Source organism: Dasypus novemcinctus, chromosome 4, assembly GCF_030445035.2.
Source record: "Dasypus novemcinctus isolate mDasNov1 chromosome 4, mDasNov1.1.hap2, whole genome shotgun sequence".
In the NCBI taxonomy this organism is placed as follows: domain Eukaryota; kingdom Metazoa; phylum Chordata; class Mammalia; order Cingulata; family Dasypodidae; genus Dasypus; species Dasypus novemcinctus.
Genome location: NC_080676.1, coordinates 166,845,439 through 166,865,286, shown reverse-complemented (window position 1 = coordinate 166,865,286; position 19,848 = coordinate 166,845,439). Strand labels below are relative to the sequence as shown.

General features: G+C 67.0%; 1 protein-coding gene across 3 annotated transcripts in view; it reads right to left on the bottom strand.

Moving 5' to 3' along the window:
• ADARB1 (adenosine deaminase RNA specific B1) overlaps positions 1–19,848 on the bottom strand; it is a 258,621-nt gene that overhangs the window by 105,885 nt on the left and 132,888 nt on the right. The window contains exon 1 of one of the 3 annotated variants that reach the window (XM_058296349.1): positions 15,506–15,595. The exons of the other annotated variants lie outside the window; for them this stretch is intronic. The gene's annotated coding sequence lies outside the window, so the exon portion shown is untranslated. Of the gene's footprint in view, positions 1–15,505; positions 15,596–19,848 lie in introns of those variants that run through there. 3 annotated transcript variants of the gene reach the window in all.

Here is a 19,848-nt window from a genome sequence, read left to right as displayed (position 1 = left end):
AGCACCGCCCCGCCCCGTGGGCTGGGAAACACCGCGAGCGACCCCGCCGCGGGCCCTTTAGAGCACGTGCCTCCCCGCCGCGAGGTGGGAGAGCCTCGCCGGGACACCGCGGGCGGCAAGGACTCAGGGGAAGGCCCGGCCCGGCTCAGCGGTGCCCCCAGCCGCCACGCGTTCGCGCCGAGCTTTCCGTTTTAAAACGTTCGATGCGCGGCAAGCTGGGTGGCAGGCAGCGCGGCCACGGCCCTCCACGTGGCACTCCTTGTGCCCACGACCCAGAGCCAAAGACCACCACGCCCGAGGCCCCGCTCTGCCAACGGGCTCCTCCTGGCTCCAGGGCCCGAGGACCCCCTCCTGGCCCGGAGGAGCGCTGACCGGGCCCCGCCTCGGGGGCTTGGCTGCGTCCCTGGGCCTGCAGTGGGATCTAGCGGCCAGGGCGAGGGGGCCAGGGGCCGAAGGGGCTGAGGGGGCAGAGGGGCCAGGGGACCAAGAGGCCAAGAGGCCGAAGGGGCCGGGGGGGGCAAGGGGGCAGAGGGGACCGGGGAGCCAGGGAGCCAAGGGGGTGAGGGGACCAAGGGGCCAGGGGGCCAGGGGCTGGGGGGGCAAAGGGACCAAGGGGCCAAGAGGCCGAAGGGGCTGGGCGGGCAAGGGGGCAGAGGAGGCCAGGGAGCCAAGGGGCCAGGGGGCCAGGGAGCCAGGGGGCCAGGGGGCCAGGGGGCCAAGGGGCCAGGAGGCCTGGGGGCCAGGGGGCCAGGGAGCCAGGGGGCCAGGGGGCCAGGGGGCCAGGGAGCCAGGGGGCCAGGGGCCGGGGCGGCCGGGGGCGCAGGGACACCGAGGGGGCCGGGGAGCTGAGGGGCCCAGGGACGAGCCCGCCTGCAGGGGCACGTGGAGGGATGCGCCCGTCATAGCGGCCAGGCGGGCTCTCGGCTCTAAAGTTACTGTTTTTCCCTTTTCAATAAATAAGTAACTCGGGGAGCGCTACCCGGAGGCGGAGCCGATATCCTGTTTCTCCTCCAGCCTCGCCCCAGGGCCAGCCTCTCCCCAGGCCGGGCCCGGCTCTGTCTTACTCTCCCCACCCCCCCACTTTTACTCCTGGGATTCCGGGGAGGGGCTGCCCACCCCCTGCGCAACACCCACTCGACGCCCGTGTGCGGCGCTGGACAGGGCACCCGCTCGCCATGCCAGCCACACACCGGCACCTCGCCCCACGGCTCCCGGCCTGGCTGTCCCGGCGATGGCGGCGGGGGGGGGGCCCTGGGGATCCTGGGTGCCCCCGGCAGGCCCGTCCTCCTCAGCGCACCCCTCCCCACCCGCCCAGCTGTCAGGCCCACCTCTGCTGAGAGGCCCCTTCGTGGGGCAGGGCAGCTTGCTCACCACTGCTCGCCATCCTGACGCACGAGGAGAAAGTCCACACACGCGCCCACACCAGGCGGCTCGCACGTCCGTTCGGGCCACGCATGCCAGCTCCAGGGCCCGGCCCAAGCCACCAGGTGTGCCCTGCATACCCCCCACCGCCAGGTGTGCCCTGCCCGCCCCGCCAGGTGTGCCCAGCCCGCCCCGCAAGGTGTGCCCGGCCCTCCCCGCCAGGTGTGCCCGGCCCACGCCGCCAGGTGTGCCCTGCCAGCCCCGCCAGGTGTGCCCAGCCAGCGCCGCCAGGTGTGCCCTGCCTGCCCCACCAGGTTGCCCTGCCTGCCCCGCCAGGTGTGCCCGGCCCGCACCGCCAGGTGTGCCCGGCCTGCACCGCCAGGTGTGCCCTGTCTGCCCCACCAGGTGTGCCTGGCCCGCATCGCCAGGTGTGCCTGGCCTGGCCTGCAGCCGGGAGCAGGGCCCCCAGCACCTGCTCGTGTGTCCAGCCTGATGTGCACACAGCTTCAGAGCAGCCTCACCTCTGGGGAAACGGTTTCCCCCCAGGAGACGCACAGCTCTCCGTCCGCATCTGCCGGAGGCTGAAGTGTTCAGACGCCAGGAACCCGTCGTCGGGGCGGCGGTCCCAGCTTTGTCACGGGGAGCGGGGAGCGGCGCAATTCTGTCTGCTTTCCTCTCCGGACGCCCCACCCCGTCCTGGCTAACGCTAACTGTGTGTTGTTTGGGGGCGGGCGAAACGCTGCTGGGACACCCACCGCGGGGGCTCAGAACGGCGTCGCCCCAGGGCCTGTCCCCGCTGCCCCCACCCGCCCCAAGGCGGCCCACCCCTTCAGTTCCTGGCGGTCCCGCCTGTGTCTTCTGCACGAGCGTGCGGCCGAGTGTGCTCCGCCCACGCCCCCTCCTCCAGGACGGGCAGGGTCACGCCAAGCACCGGGCACCCCCCACGGCGCCCATCGCCCGCAGGGAGCCGCCGCGTGGCTGGGCAGCGGCTGGAGCATGACGCGCGGCCTCCTGCGTGCCATCTCCTAGCGGAGGGGGCGTCTCCAGTCATCCCCAGGAGAGGAAGCGCGCCGACAGGAGGTGCCCGCGCGGGATTAGGCGGCCGTGGTGGTCAGGCGCCGACCACACTTCACAATGAGGGAAAAGAATCCAGCCGCGGGACGGGCTCAACCCAAGGCCGACACCGCAGCGCAGGCCGGGCGGCGAGGGGCGCCCGGGGGCCTCACTCGTGACACGCGGGCCGTTCACCGGGACGAGACGGGGTCAAACGCCCGGGGCACAGCCACACCCCGGGAAAGCGCTGGACGCAGGTGACGCCCCCAGTGCCGCCGTGACAAAGACGTCCTCATGCCCGCCCCACCCACACAGCGCCCGCAGAGGCCACAGGGTCTGGAAGGTGCATGGCCACGCGGGCTGCACGCCAGCTTCCACGGCCGTTTGTTCACACAAGCCGGAAGGTGGAGGCCGTCCGCACGCCCGCCCGCCGGCCAGTGGACACAGCCCGTGCCGCGGACACGCTGAGCTCCTAAAAGAGCAAGCCGCCGGCACGTTCTCCCGCTCGGGCAGGCCTCCAGGCCACGCTGCGTGGAGCGAGCTGGACCGAGGCCGCGCGACACAAACGTCAGGAAAGGCACCTCCGGGGGGACGAGAGTGGGCGCGGGCTGCGCGGCTGGGAAGGAGAGCGGGAAACGGGGGGTGGCGGAGGGGGGTGCCGTGGTCGTGGTGGTGCCCGCTCCCTCTGGGGCTTTACTGGAAGCAGAGAAGGTGCACTCGAGGGGCGAAGGCCGCGCCGGAACACAGCCCCCCAGTGAAGCTGAAACCAAGGGAGGCCAGGAGAAGCCCTCCAACCACACATCCTCCTGCCCACGTCTTCCCAGGCCCCCAGGAGGACCCAGGACGCAGCGAGAGGGCCCAAGGGCCGGCACGCGCCCAGAGAGCACGAGGTCCGACCTGGAGGAGGAGAGCCGCTGCTGCGCCCCACGGACGGCTCCGCCCCGCCGCAGACCCAGGCCTGGCCTGGGCCCCGGCCAAAAACCATCGTGGCTATGAGGGAACGGCGCTCTCCTCCCCACGGCGTCTTCAGCGACACAGACCCAAGCCCACCCCGGCCTCTCCATGAGCCGCACTGTGCCCGGAGCCGGGCACCCACACGGCCTGAGCCTCCACCCCGCGGATTCCAGCCTCGCGCCCTGGCCACGGGCTGGCACTCACTCGAATCCCAACAGCAGTCCCCGCGGCGCTCACAGACGCGCCGAGCAGGGAAAGCAGAGCGGCCGACGCGCCCCCGGGGGGGCCGGGCCCGGCGCTGGCCCCCAGAGGAACGGCGTCCTCGTCGCGGTCCGCTCAGCGCCGCGCCTCCGCACCCTTGCCTTCCGTTGGTGGTGCGGCCGTTTCGGATGCCCGCACGCGGGGCGCTGAAGGACATCGGGCGTTCCTCGGTGCCAGGAGCCTTGGACTGCGGGGCTCTGGTCAACACGGCCTGAAGTGAGGTGTCCTTAGCCAGACACGCACGCGGCTCGAGACCCCCGGGCCGGCTGAGGCCAGGACTCCGGGCAGCTCACCCGGCCCCCCCAGGGCGGTTCCGAACGCGCCAGCTCAGCGTCCCGGCAACCTGATGAGCACTGACCGCCCGAGCAGCGAGACACACCTCTGAGCACTCGGGGCTGTGTGTCCAGTCCTGGCTGCAGGCCTGCCTGATACTCGCTTTTTCCACAGAAATATCAATTCCCTGACACAGTTTCATTAGAGAGATAAAATAGAAACTAGAAAGCTCCGCTGCAAAGAGACCAAACGTGCCGTTTGCTCATCTGCGCCTGGGTGAAACTCATCTCCTGCTTCCCCAAACACGGACGGGGGCTGACACCTGGAGTAGATATCAGGATAGCTCGACGCTAACCTGCTCCACAGCGGGGAACTGTCGTACCACACATCCAAGGTACCAGGGCGACGGGGGTCTCGGGGCAGAGGCTTCCGCTCATCCCATCCAAACTCGGCTGAAAACCGCGTGTTCTTTCTCTTCCGTGGCAGGAAAACACCGGCTGGAGCCTTTGATCTGAAATCACTGCAGCTCTGAGTTGCTTCATTCTACAAATTCCAGGTCTTTCTGAATTAAGGTTTTTCAGCCTCCATTTCCCAAAGCAGCACACATTACTATTTACTGTCTGTGCCACAACTTCATTCGAAGCATTGTTTTAAGAAAATTAGACCACATGATGCTCTTTAAAAGTTTTACCTAAATCTAGAAGAAATAAAGTTTCAACAAGTTATGACAGGAAGGGCAACCTCTCACGACTTCCGCCAGAAAACGCGGGGGCAGAGGCTCTCGCTTCAACCCCAGAGCCACAGTGAGGGGCTGCTACCCACTCCAAAAAGCCGTGAATTCCAAGTAACCGGCACCAGCAGACCTGAGCAGGTGGGGGCGACTCCATCACCATGGAGCCGGCAGGCCCCCGCGGCCCCCGCCCTGCTGTCTACACCGCGGCCGAACGCAGAGCCTCAAACCCACTAGCCCACCCCGCGCTGCCTGCAGCCCGGCTGCTGAGCCCAGGTGAGGAAGATTCAGCAGGAAACGTCCCCGGCGTTCCGGGCCGGCAGCCACGGGCCACTTCTGTGCCCGCCGCTGGACGAGCCCCCCGGGATGGGGGTAGCCACCCCGACCCAGCCAGCCTCGTCCCGAGAGGGCGAAACGCGAGCAAGCGGCGGCCGTGCAGAACCCGTTCCTGAAAAGGGAAGACGCTGAAACCAGAGAGGCTTTGGCTCCGGAGGCGGCAGCTGGCCGAGGGCCACGGGCAGCGTCCCACGCTCGGCGCGCGGTCCCGTGGGGTAACGGGGTATTGTTCACGCCGCCAGCCTCCGAGCCCGGCTCTCAGGTCCTCACGCAGATGACGAGGCGCTCTCCTGCGTCCGTCACTCAACTCCTTTCTCCAGGAAATTACTCACCCTGCATGAGCCAGCACGGGGCAAGTTCAAGTGTGTGCGCCAGGCTGTGAAACCAAATACAAAGACACCGCACTCCAGGAGCAGGTACAGCGGCCTCCAAATTTAACAGATGTGGCAGCAGCTCCCGTCTAGCTTCATACTCCAGAGGAGCGGGTCAGGGAAGCGTCAACCACGCCCAAGTTCTCGTTAGCCGGCTAGGATAGACCTGGGCTCACGGAACTGAGGAGCAATCCCTGCACCACTGATTCCAAGACAACCGGCGGCCGCGGCTCCTCGGACACGGGAGGCCGGAGGCCACAGCCAGGCCCGCGCTCTCGTGGAATCAGCACCCGGAGCTCTGACCCCCGAGAACCTGCCGCCAGCCTGGCCCACTCCCGGGACCCGGTCTCTCACACGGGCCAAGGGGGTGAGGGCCGCGGCCTGGCCAGGTGCCGCCTGGCCGAGAAGGCACAACAGCACGTTTTTGTCTCCCTGGCACAGGTCTACACGCAGGTTCCACGGAAACTGCCGGTGCGGCGACCGGTGAACGAGCCTGAGCACGTGGATTTGCTTTTCCACTCTTCTTGCAAGAGGCTTCTGGAGACGGAGCCAACCGCAGCAATGACCAGCTCGGCCATCTCACTGGACACTGGGTGGCGGAACTGGGCGGCAGGGAGCAGGCGACGGGTGGCGGGCACCGGGTGGCGGGCAGCGGGTGGCGGGCATCAGGTGGTGGGCACTGGGCGGCGGACACCGGGCAGCGGGCACCAAGCACCAGGCCGCGGTCAGCGGAGTGGATGACGTCCCGAGGCCCCACTTCCCAGCACGTCCTTCTTTGCTCTTCCACGTGGTTTATAAGCCCCATTTCTTCCCACTTTGAAATCTTTTGAGCCTCTGTGGTTGGAGTGAGTTTACTTTTCATTTTCCACGGCAGCTTTTTCTGAAGCCTCCCAGAATTACCCAGGGTGCTCCCACTTTGGTCAAGACGGCGTGAAAGCTGCTCGGTCCTGGGCCACGGCGGAGCCAGCAGGCAAGCGAGGCCGAGGACTGGGCGCAGGCGGCGCACCTCAGGGCGCGGGCGCAGCTCCGGCAGGCACACCGCATGCCGCGGTTTCTGACAATTTTGAGTGTTTTGTCAACGTTTCCATCCTACAGAGTGGAACGTGGAAACGTGGAGATCACGGAGCACGTGGGACATCCGCGCACGATGGAGTCACCGAGCACGGGCAACGCATGCGTTTCCGGAAGGACACAGCCGGATTCCAGTACTGCCGCCTGCTGCCTGGTCTCGCTCGGCGCGTCCTGGGCGTCCACACCCTGCGCGGCGCCCCCCGAGCCCTTGCCGCACGGGAAGAGCCAGTCGCTGCCTTGGTGAGGCCCCGTCGGCCGGGCCAGGGGTGGTGGGAGGGGCGGGGGACGAAGGCGTGAAACAAACCTCAGCGGGCGGGGGAGCGGCGGGCAAGGAGCGGGCGTCAGGGAGGACGGGACAAGGGGCCACGGCCGGCGGGGGGCAGGGGCCCGTGAGATGGGCACAGCCAAGGCCTGAGGCTGGGGGGCCGGGGATAGCGGCGGGGGGCAGGGGCCCGTGAGATGGGCACAGCCAAGGCCTGAGGCTGGGGGGCCGGGGATAGCAGGAGGGGATGGAGGGGACAAAGGGACAGTAGGGGGACACGGGGGGACTGGGGGGGGCAGTAGGGGGACACAGGGGGTCCGGGGGGGCAGCAGGGGGGCATGGGAGGGACAGAGGGGCAGCGGGGGGGCATGGGGGGACTGAGGGGCAGCAGGGGGACACGGGGGGCAGAGGGGCAGCGGAAGGGCATGGGGGGACCAGGGGAACAGCGGGGGGACATGGGGGGACCGGTGGGGCAGCAGGGGGGGCATGGGGGGGACAGAGGGGCAGCAGCAGCAGGAGGGCATGGGGGGGACTGGGGATAGTGGGGGGCATGGGGGGAGGGGCCCGCATGGGAGGTGTGGGGGAAGGGGAAGCAGCAGGGCCGTGGGGGGGAAGGAGGGGAGAAGTGGGGGAGAACAGGGGCGGCAGGGGAGGCACCAGCTCTGGCGCTGAGACGAAGCGCAGCAGGGCTCTGCACAGGGCGGCAACGTGGGCTAAAGGCGACATGCGGGGGCGGAGGACAGCCCGTGGCGTGGGTGGGCGCGGCAGGAGCAGGTGCAGTGGGCATCGTCCGAGGTGGCGGCCTCAGCCAGCCACGGAGCAGAGCGCGCTGCCGTCAGCGAGACGCCCCCGGCCTCCCCGCGGCGCCTGCAAACCGCGGCTCTGAGCGCGACTGCGGTGAGGACCGGCCGGCCAGGACCAGGGATGCGGGGGCGCCAGCCGCACCCCTGAAGCGCTCGACACGCGGCGCGTGCGTTCTACAAACGCGCCATGGGTATCACCTGCAGGCGGCACGTGAGCGTTTGTAAACGTTCTGTGCGTTAAGTCCCAGGGGAAGGGGGCATGCCGAGGAGACCAGACGGACACGATGACACAGCCAACTTCTTTTATTTTTAAACAAGTTTCAGATTACAGAAAAGTTACATCGAAAATACAGGGGGTTCCCTTGCACCCTCACCCCCCGTCCTCCGCTGTCCCCGCTGACAGCATCCCGCGGTCGTGCGGGACTTTCCTTACACCTGCTGCACGTGCACGAGCACAGCTGCGGTTTATGTCGCGGTTCACTCTGCCCCACGCGATTTTACAGATTAAGACAAAATGCGTATCAGCCTGCATCTGTCACTGCGCTACCCTGCAGGACAGCCCCAACGTCCCCAAAGGCCCCACACTGCAGCTATCCGCCCCTCCCTCCCCTCTCAAACCTGGTGACCTCTGCCTTTATATCAAGGACGCAGGCTCTTCCCCTGCTGGAACGACGTCTAATTTGGCCCGTAGCAGCGCCCACCCTTTACGTCTGTTCATGTTTCAATCTTAAGGGGTTCTCTGGCTTTCGAAGACACTTCCCTGCAGATCTTTCCAGAACTCGGCGCCATCGCAATTTGGGATTCCAGGAGCCCCCCCTGCCCTCCAGTGCCCCCCGGTAGCAAAGCCTGTTGAAGCCACTGCCACCGACAGTCCCACTGCCTCCTGTCCAGGCCCCCACTGACCCCCACGTGAGGGTGGAAGCTCCTAACTGGGCCCCCACTCTCGCTCACGCGCCCCTTGCACCCGCTCCCCCCCCACCCCCAAGGCCGAGGTGCTCGTCCCGGCAGGTGGCGCTCGTGCCCCCCCGCCCCCCCCCCCCCCCGCAACCGCCTGGGGGGTGTCCCACCCTGAGGGGCCCAGCGCCCTGCAGGTGACAGCTGTGCCCTGCGCCCCGGGTTCCCGGCCCCCCAGCAGGGCGCTGGCAGCCATCCCCCCACCCGGAACGTCCCCGCCCTGTCCGGCCAACGCAGGCTCATCCCCTCCTGCCACCTCCGTGTGCGTGGCTGTCCTCAGACCGCAGGGGTCGGCAGCCCAGGCCCCGTTACCTTCCATCACGTCGTTTCCAGTAGACGCGGGTCTCTGTGGGCTGTCCTGTCCTCCCACGGGACTGATTAGTTAGAAAGTGCGTCGCTCTCGCTGACTGGGGCGCCGCGCCCGTTGCCTGCCCAGAGAAGGTGCCCAGGGAGGCCGTGGGGAGGGCGGACGCACCGGAACCGCTCGCGTGCCCCCCAGCACGGGGAGGGCAAAGGGGTCGGGGAGCGCCGCTGACGTGGCCCCCGCCCCGCCAGGCAACGGGGAAGGCCGGAACTTCAAAAACCCTGACCTAAAAAGACCCCAGGGCCCAGGCTGCACAAACCCGCAGGAGCGCAGATACCGTACCTAAGCCAGGGCAACGGGCAGCACCACGGGGCCGAAGCCCACCGCCCAACGACCAGGCCCCAGCGAGGCGCGGCCCTGAGCCCCGCCAGCCCCGAGCCCGCCCCCTGCAGAGTCAGCCCAGAGGGCACAGGACCCAAACCACCTCCCTGCGCTCGGGGATGCTCGGGGACGCTGAATCCCGAGGCCGCCGCCGGCGTCGGGGAGGTGAACACGGCGGGAGCCGGCCAGGGGCGCCGCCTCAAGCCCAGGACGGGGCGGGAGCGCTGCAACCCCAGGCTGTGCACCTGGATACCGCAGAGGAGAGACGTGCTTTCCCCTGGACGACCGTTAAAACCAATCAGGAACATCGACCAATGCCCAGGGCCACCGCCGGGGGGGGGGCAGGGGCCAGCGCCTGCGGGGATGGCGCCTGGTTGTGGGCACGGCTGCGGGCAGCACAGGGGCGGGGGCTGCCTGGAGGAGCCCCAGGAGGGTCCCTCTTCCAGGGAAGCCCCGTACTTTAAGGACAAGGGAGTTCGCTATTTTAACAAAGGAAAAGGCCACCTCGGGACAGAGCCACCTCAGTCCATGCCCCCTGCAAAGGGCAGCACGGCCTCTTTGCTGCCCTGAGTCCTTAGAGGACGCCCGTCCCCCCGTGGTTTTGTTTTTTTAAAGATTTATTTTTATTTATTTCTCTCCCCTTCCCATCCCTCCAGCTGTCTGCTCTCTGTGTCCATTCCTGTGTGTTTTTCGGTGACCACTTCTATCCTTATCAGCAGCACGGGAATCTGTGTCTCTTTTTGTTGCGACATCTCGTTGAGTCAGCTCTCCCTGTGTGCGGCGCCATTCCTGGGCAGGCTGCGCTTTCTTTCGCGCTGGGTGGCTCTCCTTACAGGGCGCACTCCTTGCGCGTGGGGCTCCCCTACGCGGGGACACCCCTGCATGGCAGGGCACTCCTTGGGCGCATCAGCACTGCGCATGGGCCAGCTCCACACAGGTCAAGGAGGCCCGGGGTTTGGACCGCAGACCTCCCATGTGGTAGACGGACGCCCTAACCACTGGGCCAAGTCCACTTCCTGCCCCCCCCCAGTGTTTCAAGAGCCTGTGGCCCTTTCGCAGGGAAGGGAAGTCCTCTCAGCAGTCGGGAGAAGCTGGCCTGCACCTGAGGCCCCTCTCGCTCCACAATTTGCTCTCTCGCCCGTGAAAACAACGGCTCCAGCTGCCGTCCCACCTGCACCCCGAGTCACCGCGACTCCTCCCGCAGCCTCGCCGCCCACCTGCCCCCTGCCTGACCATGCCGTCCTCCCTCCCCACCGCTGCAAGCCTGCCGGCCAGGGTCCCCACAGACCACCTCCCCGCGCCCCCAGGGGCCCCGTGAACCATCTCCCAGCACCCGCAGGGGCCCCGCGGATAGCCGCCGCTCGCCGTGCCTTGAGCACTCTCCACCTGGATTCCAGGACACGGCGCCCGGTGCCTTCCGCCTCCTTCCGTGGGCCCTGCTGACCCCCCTCTGCTCACCGGGTCCCAGAGCGCCGCCCTCCCCCCTTCCTGTCTCTACAAAGGCGGGGAGCACAAAGACCCCTCCCGATCCCCGACCAGGCCCCCCATGGACGAGCCCCCCAGGCGCCAACACCTCAGCCTGCGCAGCCAACAGCGAGCGGCCAGCAGAGCACCCTCCACTCCATCGCATGCCTTTCCACCCCGCGACAGGACACTCTTCCTCTTCCTTGTTTACTGATAAGAAAACCGGAGCCCAGCGATTAAAAGACTAGCTCAAAAGCACCCACCCGGGCAGGGGCAGGCACTGAGGCGGCCCTCCGGGGTGCCCCACGTGCTGCACAGCCACTCCCGGCTCCCGAAGGCCAGCCCACGCGCTCCTCCACGGGCCCGGCTCGCGAGTGAGTGGCCTGTCACTCGGGCCCACAGCCGGGCGGCCCCTGGACACTCTCCCAGCAAAGCTACAGCAAAACCCGCCCCTGCCACCGGCCCGGAGCGCGTGCCGTTGCCACGCCTCACTACCCACTCAATAACCGGGAGCGGCTTCTCGGAACCACCAGGGGCCTGGCGGGGCCGCGCGGTGGCCCTTCCCACATGGGCACGCCCCACGCAGCCGCAACCCCAGGGGCCAGGCTGCACGGCGTCAGCCCACCCACGCCAGTCACGCGGGCCCGGAGCGCTTCCATACCGCCGTCGCACAGGACCAGGAAAGCAGCAAAGCCGCGCAAGCGCCGCAGCCTGGAGGACCCGCGCATGGGCACCTCGGCCTCGCCAACGTCGCGGCGGCACAGGGCGCCATGCAGCGCGGAAGACGCGGCGACGCCAGGTCGACAGCTGATGTGCAAGAACCGACTCGCCGTGTGGGAGACCTCAGGGTTCCCGTGTCTCACTCCACTCCTGTTTTCCTCTTTTGGGAAAGCTCAGGAGTCCAAGGCCGCGAGGCGGAAGGCCAGAGCTGCTGCAGCGAGCAGGGGTTAGTGCGGGCGCAGGAAGGTGTGGCGCGCCCTCCTCGGCAGCACCTGCCCTTTCCTCATAGACAAAGCTGCTGCCACCTTCCTGGGTGGCGTCCCACCCACCAGCGGGGGTCCCGCCCACTGTCAGGGGGCCCACCTTCCGGGGTGTCGTCTCACCCACCAGCGGGGGTCCCACTCACTGTCAGGGGGTCCACCTTCGGGGTGTTGTCCCACCCACCAGCAGGGGTCCTGCCCACCAGAGGTGGCATCCCACCCACCAGCAGGGGTCCCACCCACTGTCAGGGGTTCCATCCACCAGCAGGGGTCCCGTCCACCAACAGGGGTCTCACCCACCAGCAGGGGTCCCACCCACTGACAGGGGTCCCACCCACTGTCGGGGTCCCACCCTCCAGAGGCGGCATCCCACCCACCAGCAGGGGTCCCGCCCTCCAGGGGTGGCATCGCACCTGTGCAGGACAACTGACGCCAACCCGAGCTCCCCGCCCACCTGGCCCTGGCGCCTCCTGCTCCCGGGGCCCTGCTCCCACAGGCACCTCCCCTCAAACCTCCCTGCCCAGCGGGGGTGGGGTGGGGGCGCGGGGACGTCCTCCGAGGCAGCAGTGTGGGAAGGGCACGTCCTGCCTCTGCCACTTCCTGGCTGTCCCTGGGGAAACCACTGGACCTCTCTGTGCCTTTGTTTCTCCAAACGCAGCAGGGGGCTAGCAGAGATAGCGTCTCCATCGAGACCCTTCTGAGAATCTACTGGACTGACAGATGTCAGGTGCTCAGACGCGCCCCTAACCGACAGCAGGACTCTTTTTAAAGATAAATCAGGCCGTATCGGCCCCTTGGCCAAAACCCTAGAGAGTCAACTAAGAAAGGAGAAAGAACAGAAAAGAAAGCCGCGCCCTTAGACGAGAATCTGGACTCCTGGCCACCACCCGGGGACCCCCAGGTCCCACCCGTGCTGCCCTCGGCTGACCGCGTGCTCCTCTGCCCCCTCGATGAGAAAGCCCGGGCTCGGGACTCTTCCTAGGCTCCCGCTCCCCGAGAAGCCGCGCCTGGCTGCACGAGGCGCCCCTTCTCGGGCGGTTGCCCTGTGCGTCCCTCCCAGCTCTGAGGGTCGGGTCTCCTGCCTCCCCAGCGCCTGGAACAGCCTAGAGCCACACCCGGGCCTCGGCGGCACCCGGGCAACAGCTGTGGCGGGAAGGCGCCCACACACAGAAGCAGGCTGGGGCCGCACTCCCGCTTCCTTGCTGCCCGCAGAGACGTGGCGCCTACCGGCAGCCCCCAGCCCGGCCCGAGCGGTCCCGCACCTCCTCGCTGAAACCCCGTCCTGGGATGTGAGACCTAAAGCGGTCGTTCTCTTTCTCCACCCCCAGGACGTGTCACCGGCGAGGGCAGACGAGCAGCACCAACCAAACTGCAGACGAGCAGGTGACCACTGGACACCAACAGCCTGGCCCAGCGGGGGTCGAGCTACGAAGCCAATCTCCGCACACAAGGCGCGCGTCCCAGCCGGACGCTGTAAGGCTGGGGCAGGTGGCTCAGGCAATGAGGAAGAACCACCGTCAGCCCAGGGCCCCCTCCCACGGGGAGCCTCGCCCCAGCACGAGGAGCAGATCAAGGCAGCTTTTTTGGACCCCACCATTTCCCTCACCTCCAGTTACACACTCAGTCACATTTTAAAAGGTGGCACCAAAACCCGTCAAGTTTTCCACTAACCACGGACCTTCTGAGCATTTCCATGTCACCCTGGACTTGGTAACTTTTAAACTCCTTTGGGCTGGTAAGTTTATAACTTCATCTATTAGTCTCCAAGGTGCAGTCTCTCACTCCTCCGTTAACTATTGAAACAATACCCTGTGCTTCCGAGTATTTACATACGCCATCCTGGCATCCAAGGGACTAAAGCCCAGCGCTTAATTAAACCTTGCAGTTGGATAATTTGGGTGATTAATAAAAAATGATTAGCAGGCTTTGCAGCACCCAGGTATCCTAAGAGCATCCACTGCAGCAGTGTTTGTTAAAAGTGACCGACACATGTCTCAGCTGAGGCCGGGAGGGGGCCCACACCACTGGCCAGGCGCTGGAGGGCCACTGAGGGGCCGAGCACAGCCTGGGATGGACACTTCACATCCTCTTTCCTTTTTCAATGTCGTGCTGCATGCATGCTTATCTTTTTAAAAACGTCCGTGGTATGAAGCACTAAAAAAACAACAGGCGACTCCCAGACCGCCGGCTGGCTCTTTTGGGGTGCTGAACCCAGCCAGGCCCAGCCCGCAGCAGACCCAGGACGGGTGTCACCGTGGGAATTAACCTTGTTCTCCTCCTCATTCGTTTGACAGATAGAAGTTTCAAGAATTTTCTTGTTCCAAAAATCTCAAAGCAGTTCCCAACACTTTACGACATGCAAATCCAAGTAAGGCCAGCCCGGGGGAGCCCCGGTGGCTTCTTCCTTATCCTCCCATAATTAACGGCCTCCCTTCACCCCAGGGGTGGCTTCACGTGCCCGAGACACATGTGTCATCCCTCCCCAGCGGGACCGTTTCCTTTTCGCCAATGCCCCCTGCAGAGAGGCGGCCTTTCCCCTCAGGACGGGCAAGCCTGACCTGCTACAGCCCCACACACCGGCCGGGCCAGGCTCAAGGTCCCCGCCGCCTCCCCCGCCGCCTCATCCGTCTTTATCAAGCTGCAGGGGGGGCCCATGCCGCGGGCCGGTTGTGGGGAGGGGGGACACAGCACAGAAGCGGTCAGCGCCCTCAGCCGAGGAGCGGCGCAGCCGACCTTGTGTCTTCTGGGTTCCCTTCCCCCTTTTCTGGAGATAGTGAGGCAATTTCACCCAGGTTAGGCATCGGAAAGTGGCAATCAAACCATAATTAAGCTTTACACTGCCCAAAGAATGTTCTCCAGAATATTCCACGGTTTTAGAAAACGCAACCCTGGTGACATCTTCCAAAGAAATAAAAGGTAAATGTAAAGGTAAAGGCAAGAAGGAGAAAAAGAGAATTACATAAATACTAAAATTCCCCAAAAACCTGCCCTTGGGCCACCTTCGCCGCGGCGCGCCAATCCAAGCAGCTAGCTGGATGTCAACTCACTTTGTTATACTTACGGTTTGCTGACGAGGGTAATAAAACGCCTTTATCAGAAGTCACAACCAGAGCCGCCTGGCTAAAAATACTGACAGCGAACCAACCCGGCGATGCGGGTCCCCGACGTGCAAATCAGCCCGAGCCGTTTGGGCGTCCCCGGCCGCGCTCCACACCTTGCCGCTCGCCCGCCGCAACGCAGTAATTTTCCTACTGCCGGTGTGAACGCGTCAGAATGAACCTCGGGACCCCGATCGCCCCCCGCGCCCGGCACCCGCGGGGTCGTCCCGGCCCGGGGCCGCCCGCGGCGCAGAGCAGCCCGGACGCGGCGCCCTCGGGAGGGGACGCGGGGCGCAGCCTCGTCCCGGGCGCAACGTCGTCCCAGGTACAACCGCATCCCGGGCGCAGCCTCCCCTCCCCGGGGGGGCGCACAGCCCTCCCTGGGCGCACAGCCTTCCCCGGGGGGCACAGCCCTCCTTGGGGGCGCACAGCCTCTCCGGGGGCGCACAGCCCTCCCCGGGGCGCACAGCCCTCCTTGGGGGCGCACAGCCCTCCTTGGGGGCGCACAGCCTCTCCGGGGGCGCACAGCCCTCCCCGGGGGCGCACAGCCTCTCCGGGGGCGCACAGCCCTCCCCGGGGCGCACAGCCCTCCCGGGGCGCACCCTCCCCGGGCGCAGCCTCCAGTCCTCGGGGCGCACATCCCCGGGCGCAGCCTGCCCTCCGGGGCGCACAGCCCTCCCCAGGCGCACGGCACCCCGCGCCGACGCGGCGCCCTCGGGAGAGGAGCGCGAGGCCGCCCGCCGCCCCGCCCCGCGCCCCGCAGCCCCCGGCCCGGCCCAGCCACCTGCCCGCCGCCGCTTACATAAACGCCGCGCCCGCCCGGCGCGCCCGCCGCCCGCAGCGCTCACCTCGGCCCGCAGCGCGCGGGCAGCTCCGCTCGCCGCGCCCGGCCCGGCCCCGTGCGCTGCGGCGCGGCCTCACGCGCCCGGACCTCGCGGCGCCGCCGACCTGCCCGCCGCCCCCGCGCCCCGCGCCGGCCCCGCCCCCGCCGCCGCCCCCGCCCCGCGGCGCGCGCACGCAGCGGGGAGGCGGGGCCGGCCGGGGGCGCCGGGACGTGCGCGCTCCCGCGGCCGCGCGGTCGGCCGGGCTCCGCGCTGCGCCGCGTGCTGCGCGCCGGGGCCGGGGCTCGGGCCAGCCCGGGCGGTGGCCCCGGAGGGTCCGGCGTGGCGCGGGGTCGCGCGGGCGCGCGGGTGGCGACGCGGGCGGAGGCCGCCGCCTGTCCGCGGGGGTCGAGACCCGGGACCACGCCCGCGCGTGGCCCCGCTGTTGCCGGGTGGCGGCGGGGCGGGGCGGCCGTGGGCCCCGGTCAGCGCTGCCCTGCGCGGGCGGCGACGGGGACCCGGAGCCCTGGTCTGTGCCTCCGTGAGGGTCGGGTGAGGATGCGGGGCGGGGCGGGGCCGAGGCTGGCGGCACCCGGGCTCTGGGACCCCCGGCCTAGCGGGCTTGGCCCGCTGGGGCCCGGCGGGGCGGGCGCCCCAGGGTGGGCCCGGCTGAGCCGCATCTCCCTTGGGGGAAGGCCCCTCCCCAGCGCCCCCCGCAGCCCCTGGGCTCTGAAGGCCTGGCGGGCCCAGAAGCTAGCTCCGGGCACGCCTAAGGCCGCGCTTTATTTTGCTTTTCCCCCTGGCTTGACAGCGAAGGCTCTTTTCTCAGTTACACAATAAACTCGCTCCTTCCCGTGCTCACTTTCCTGACACCAAGCGCCGGTGACTGGGAGAGGCACTGCCAAGCTTTCAGGCTCAGGGCTGCCCCCCTGTTTGGGGAAACGGAAAGCGCCTGTCCACGGGGGGCCTGGCACCCCAGCCCAGGAGGGGCCCTCACCTGCCAGCGGCCGGCGGAGGCAGGGGGTGGGGGTGGGCAGACCCCTGGCCTGGCCCTGGCTTGGTCCTGCTCTGAGGCCCGTGGCGCCAGCTTGGCCGCTCTCTGCCTGTGTCCTCCTGAGTCAGGGACAGGCTGACCGGCGGGTGCTCAGTGCAGGGCTGGGCTCACGGGAGCACTCGTCACGGGCCAGGCCAGGGCCCCGGGAGGCGCCGCTGCAGGCCAGCCTCTGCCTCAGTGGTCCTGACAGGAAGGAGAAACCTGGGCCAGCCGGCTGGCGGCAAGCCTGCGCAGTGCCGCGTCCGCGTCCCCATGTGTGGGCAGCTGGCCTGGAATTCACCCGGGAAAAGCCGGTATGTGCCTGAGGAGTCCGGCAGCCTCGGTGGCGTGAGGCAGGCCACGGCAGCCCGCGGCCTTGGGGGCGGTGTGGGTTCACCCGCGCCCTCAAGCCGCATCCCGCCTCCGCGGCTGGCCGGGGAGCCCCTCGGGACGCACAGACCCACGGGCAGCCAGAGAGGCACGGGCGGCGTGCCTCCCTCTGCAACGTTCGGTCCCACGGCCAGGCACGAGGCAGCAGGGCTGTGGCCAGTGGGCAGCGGCTGCCAGGGTCCTCGGGGCCTCGTGTACTGTCCCTGCTCATCGCTGTCCCCGGGCGCTGGCCGCAGGACTCACCGCCTCTCCCTGGAGCCGCTGCTGGGCAGGTGGCGGCACGGCTACTCTGCGGGATGCCAAGCCCTGCGCCCTCTCTGCACAGCCTCAGGTGGTGCTCCCACAGACACGGTCTGGGTTGCGGCGTTCTCGGGGGCTGAAGGGTGACCACAAAGCAGGCCTCTCTGTGCTGGCGGGGGAAGGCTCCCCATGGGCGCCGGGGCCAAGCCTGGGCCTGCTGGAGGCCTGGACTGCGCAGCACGCCCGTGCCCAGCGGTGTCCTGCAGCTGGTACCTGGACGCGCCCGGGTCCCCGCAGAGGTGTCGGCGGGCGTGGCCCTACTTCCTGCCCCAGCGCAGAGCCGGGTGCAGGCGGGGCGTGCTGCCCCCCCCCGCACCGTGTCCCCGACACGTCCTCCCTCGGCTGTGCGTTCACTCGTGCAAGTTGTGCAAAGAAAGTACTGGAGCCCAGGCACAGCGAGCCCCGGGGCCCCCTCTGGGTCTGCCCGGGGATGCCCTGTCCGACTCCCTCAGTTGGGGAAGCTCGGCTGCTGGGGAGACCTCTGCACGACACCCCGGCCCCTCTTCCCCCGCTGACCCTGTCCTCACAGCCCCTGCAGCTGCCAGGGGCATGGGCCTGGAGGGTCTCCAGCGATGTGGAGGGGAGGCACCGAGAGGCTCCAGGGAGGAACTCGTCCAGACAGTTTCAAACTGGTCTGCAGCCCCTTCGAGAACTGCCTGGGGAGAGTGGAGCCCCCAGCCCCGAGCGGCCCTGCCCTCAGGGAGAGCATCCGGGCACAGAAGCCACTGCCTTGCCCTCTCCTGCTCCTTCCGTGCCCGGGAGCGAGACCGCCTGGCTTCGGCAGGGTGGCGGAGGCGGGCACGGCGCGGCCTGGCCGGCTGCCGCGTCCCCAAGCCAGGACCGGCTGTGTCCACCTGCCCCTGCGGCCAGGCCGACCTCCCACCCCTCTGGCCCAGCCCACACAGGGCGATTCTCCCGCCGATGACCGGCTTCCACGCGGCAGGGGCCCTGCCCCCCACCCCGCCAAATCGTTCCGGTCTGGGTTTGCTGGGACCCCTGGCGCACTTCGAGCCCGATTTCGGTCATTTAATCTGAGGGCAACCCCTTGCCCTTCTGAGGCCATTTCCCTGTAGTTGCTGTGTAGCAGCAAATCAGATCTCAAAAAGTTTATTTCACCCAGTATGTTCGAGAAAGACCCTTAGGGTATAGTCTAAAAGTAGATTATTGATTTGTTTTTGAAAAAGGCAGAAATACAAAACTGCTAATAGAAGGTAATCCATATATTGTGATATTTATATGAGACATAATATTTTTGTCCTTTTTAAAAACCATAATAGGGAAGTGGACTTGGCCCAGTGGTTAGGGCGTCCGTCTACCACATGGGAGGTCCCCAGTTCAAACCCCGGGCCTCCTTGACCCGTGTGGAGCTGGCCCATGTGCAGTGCTGATGCGCGCAAGGAGTGCAGTGCCACGCAGGGGTGTCCTCCACGTAGGGGAGCCCCACGTGCAAGGAGTGCCCCCCGTAAGGAGAGCCGCACCGTGTGAAAGAAAGTGCAGCCTGCCCAGGAATGGTGCTGCCCACACGGAGAGCTGACACAACAAGATGACGAAACATAAAGAAACACAGATTCCCGTGCCGCTGACAACAACAGAAGCGGACAAAGAAACGACGCAGCAAATAGACACAGAACAGACAACCAGGGGGGAGGGGAGAGAAATAAATAAGTAAATAAATCTTTTAAAAAAAAAAGCCCTAATCATAATTCAATCACGCCCACATACAGACCAGATTACAAACTAAATCCAATATCTATTTTTGAAATTCATAACCACATCAAACTGCTCCACCAACTCTCATTGGGGAGTGGGTGTAGCTCGGTGGTTGAGCACCTACCTCCCACATAGGAGGTCCTGGGTTCAATCTCTGGTACCTCCCAAAACAAACAAAGCCATGAGATACATGGAGTGGCACAAACCAGGGGGTATTAGCAGCCCCCACAAGCCACCTTTGGGGTGGAGCCCCCCAATCTCTATACTGAACCCGCAAGATGACGAGCTGGACAAGGGTGTCACAGTGGACGTCTACAAACCTCCCGCCCTGGCTGCAGAGCCCCAGGTGGGCTCCTGAGTCAGAATTGCTGGGAGCTCGGAGCTGGCGTTGGCCGGGTCCCTCGCTTGCACACCTGAAGCGATTAGGGTCGTTCCTGTCACCTGCCGTGCGCACCTGTCTGGCTGGCCTGAGGTGAGCCTGCTGGGCACACGGGGAGACAGGAACTGGGGGAGGTGGGTGAGCACAGATCAGGTGGCGGCTTGGCTTTCGGGGCATCCACGGTCTAGTGAGGGGGAGGGTCAGGGCGGCGTCAAGTCAGGCCTGAGTGTCCGGCAGGGGTCCATTTGGCCCTGCCCCGTGCTGGCCGCATGACAGACAGGTTGCAGACCCTCTCTGAGCTGCAGGGCCCCGGCTAAAGGGGAGTGGGCACCCCCACCCCCCAGGTGGTTGCAGTGCCGGCCGAGTCGGGAGGCCCCAGGCTGAGGACACAGGACTCTGAGGCCACTTGCGTGAAGGTCACTAAAGAGCCGCCCTTCGCCGGTGCCTCGCCACGCCGGTGACCTTTGGCTGAGCCTTGAGGGACGAGCGGCCGGAGGCGGGAAAGGTGTCCACGGCAGATGCTTGAGCCTTTCCAGACCCCATGAGTTCCCTCCGACC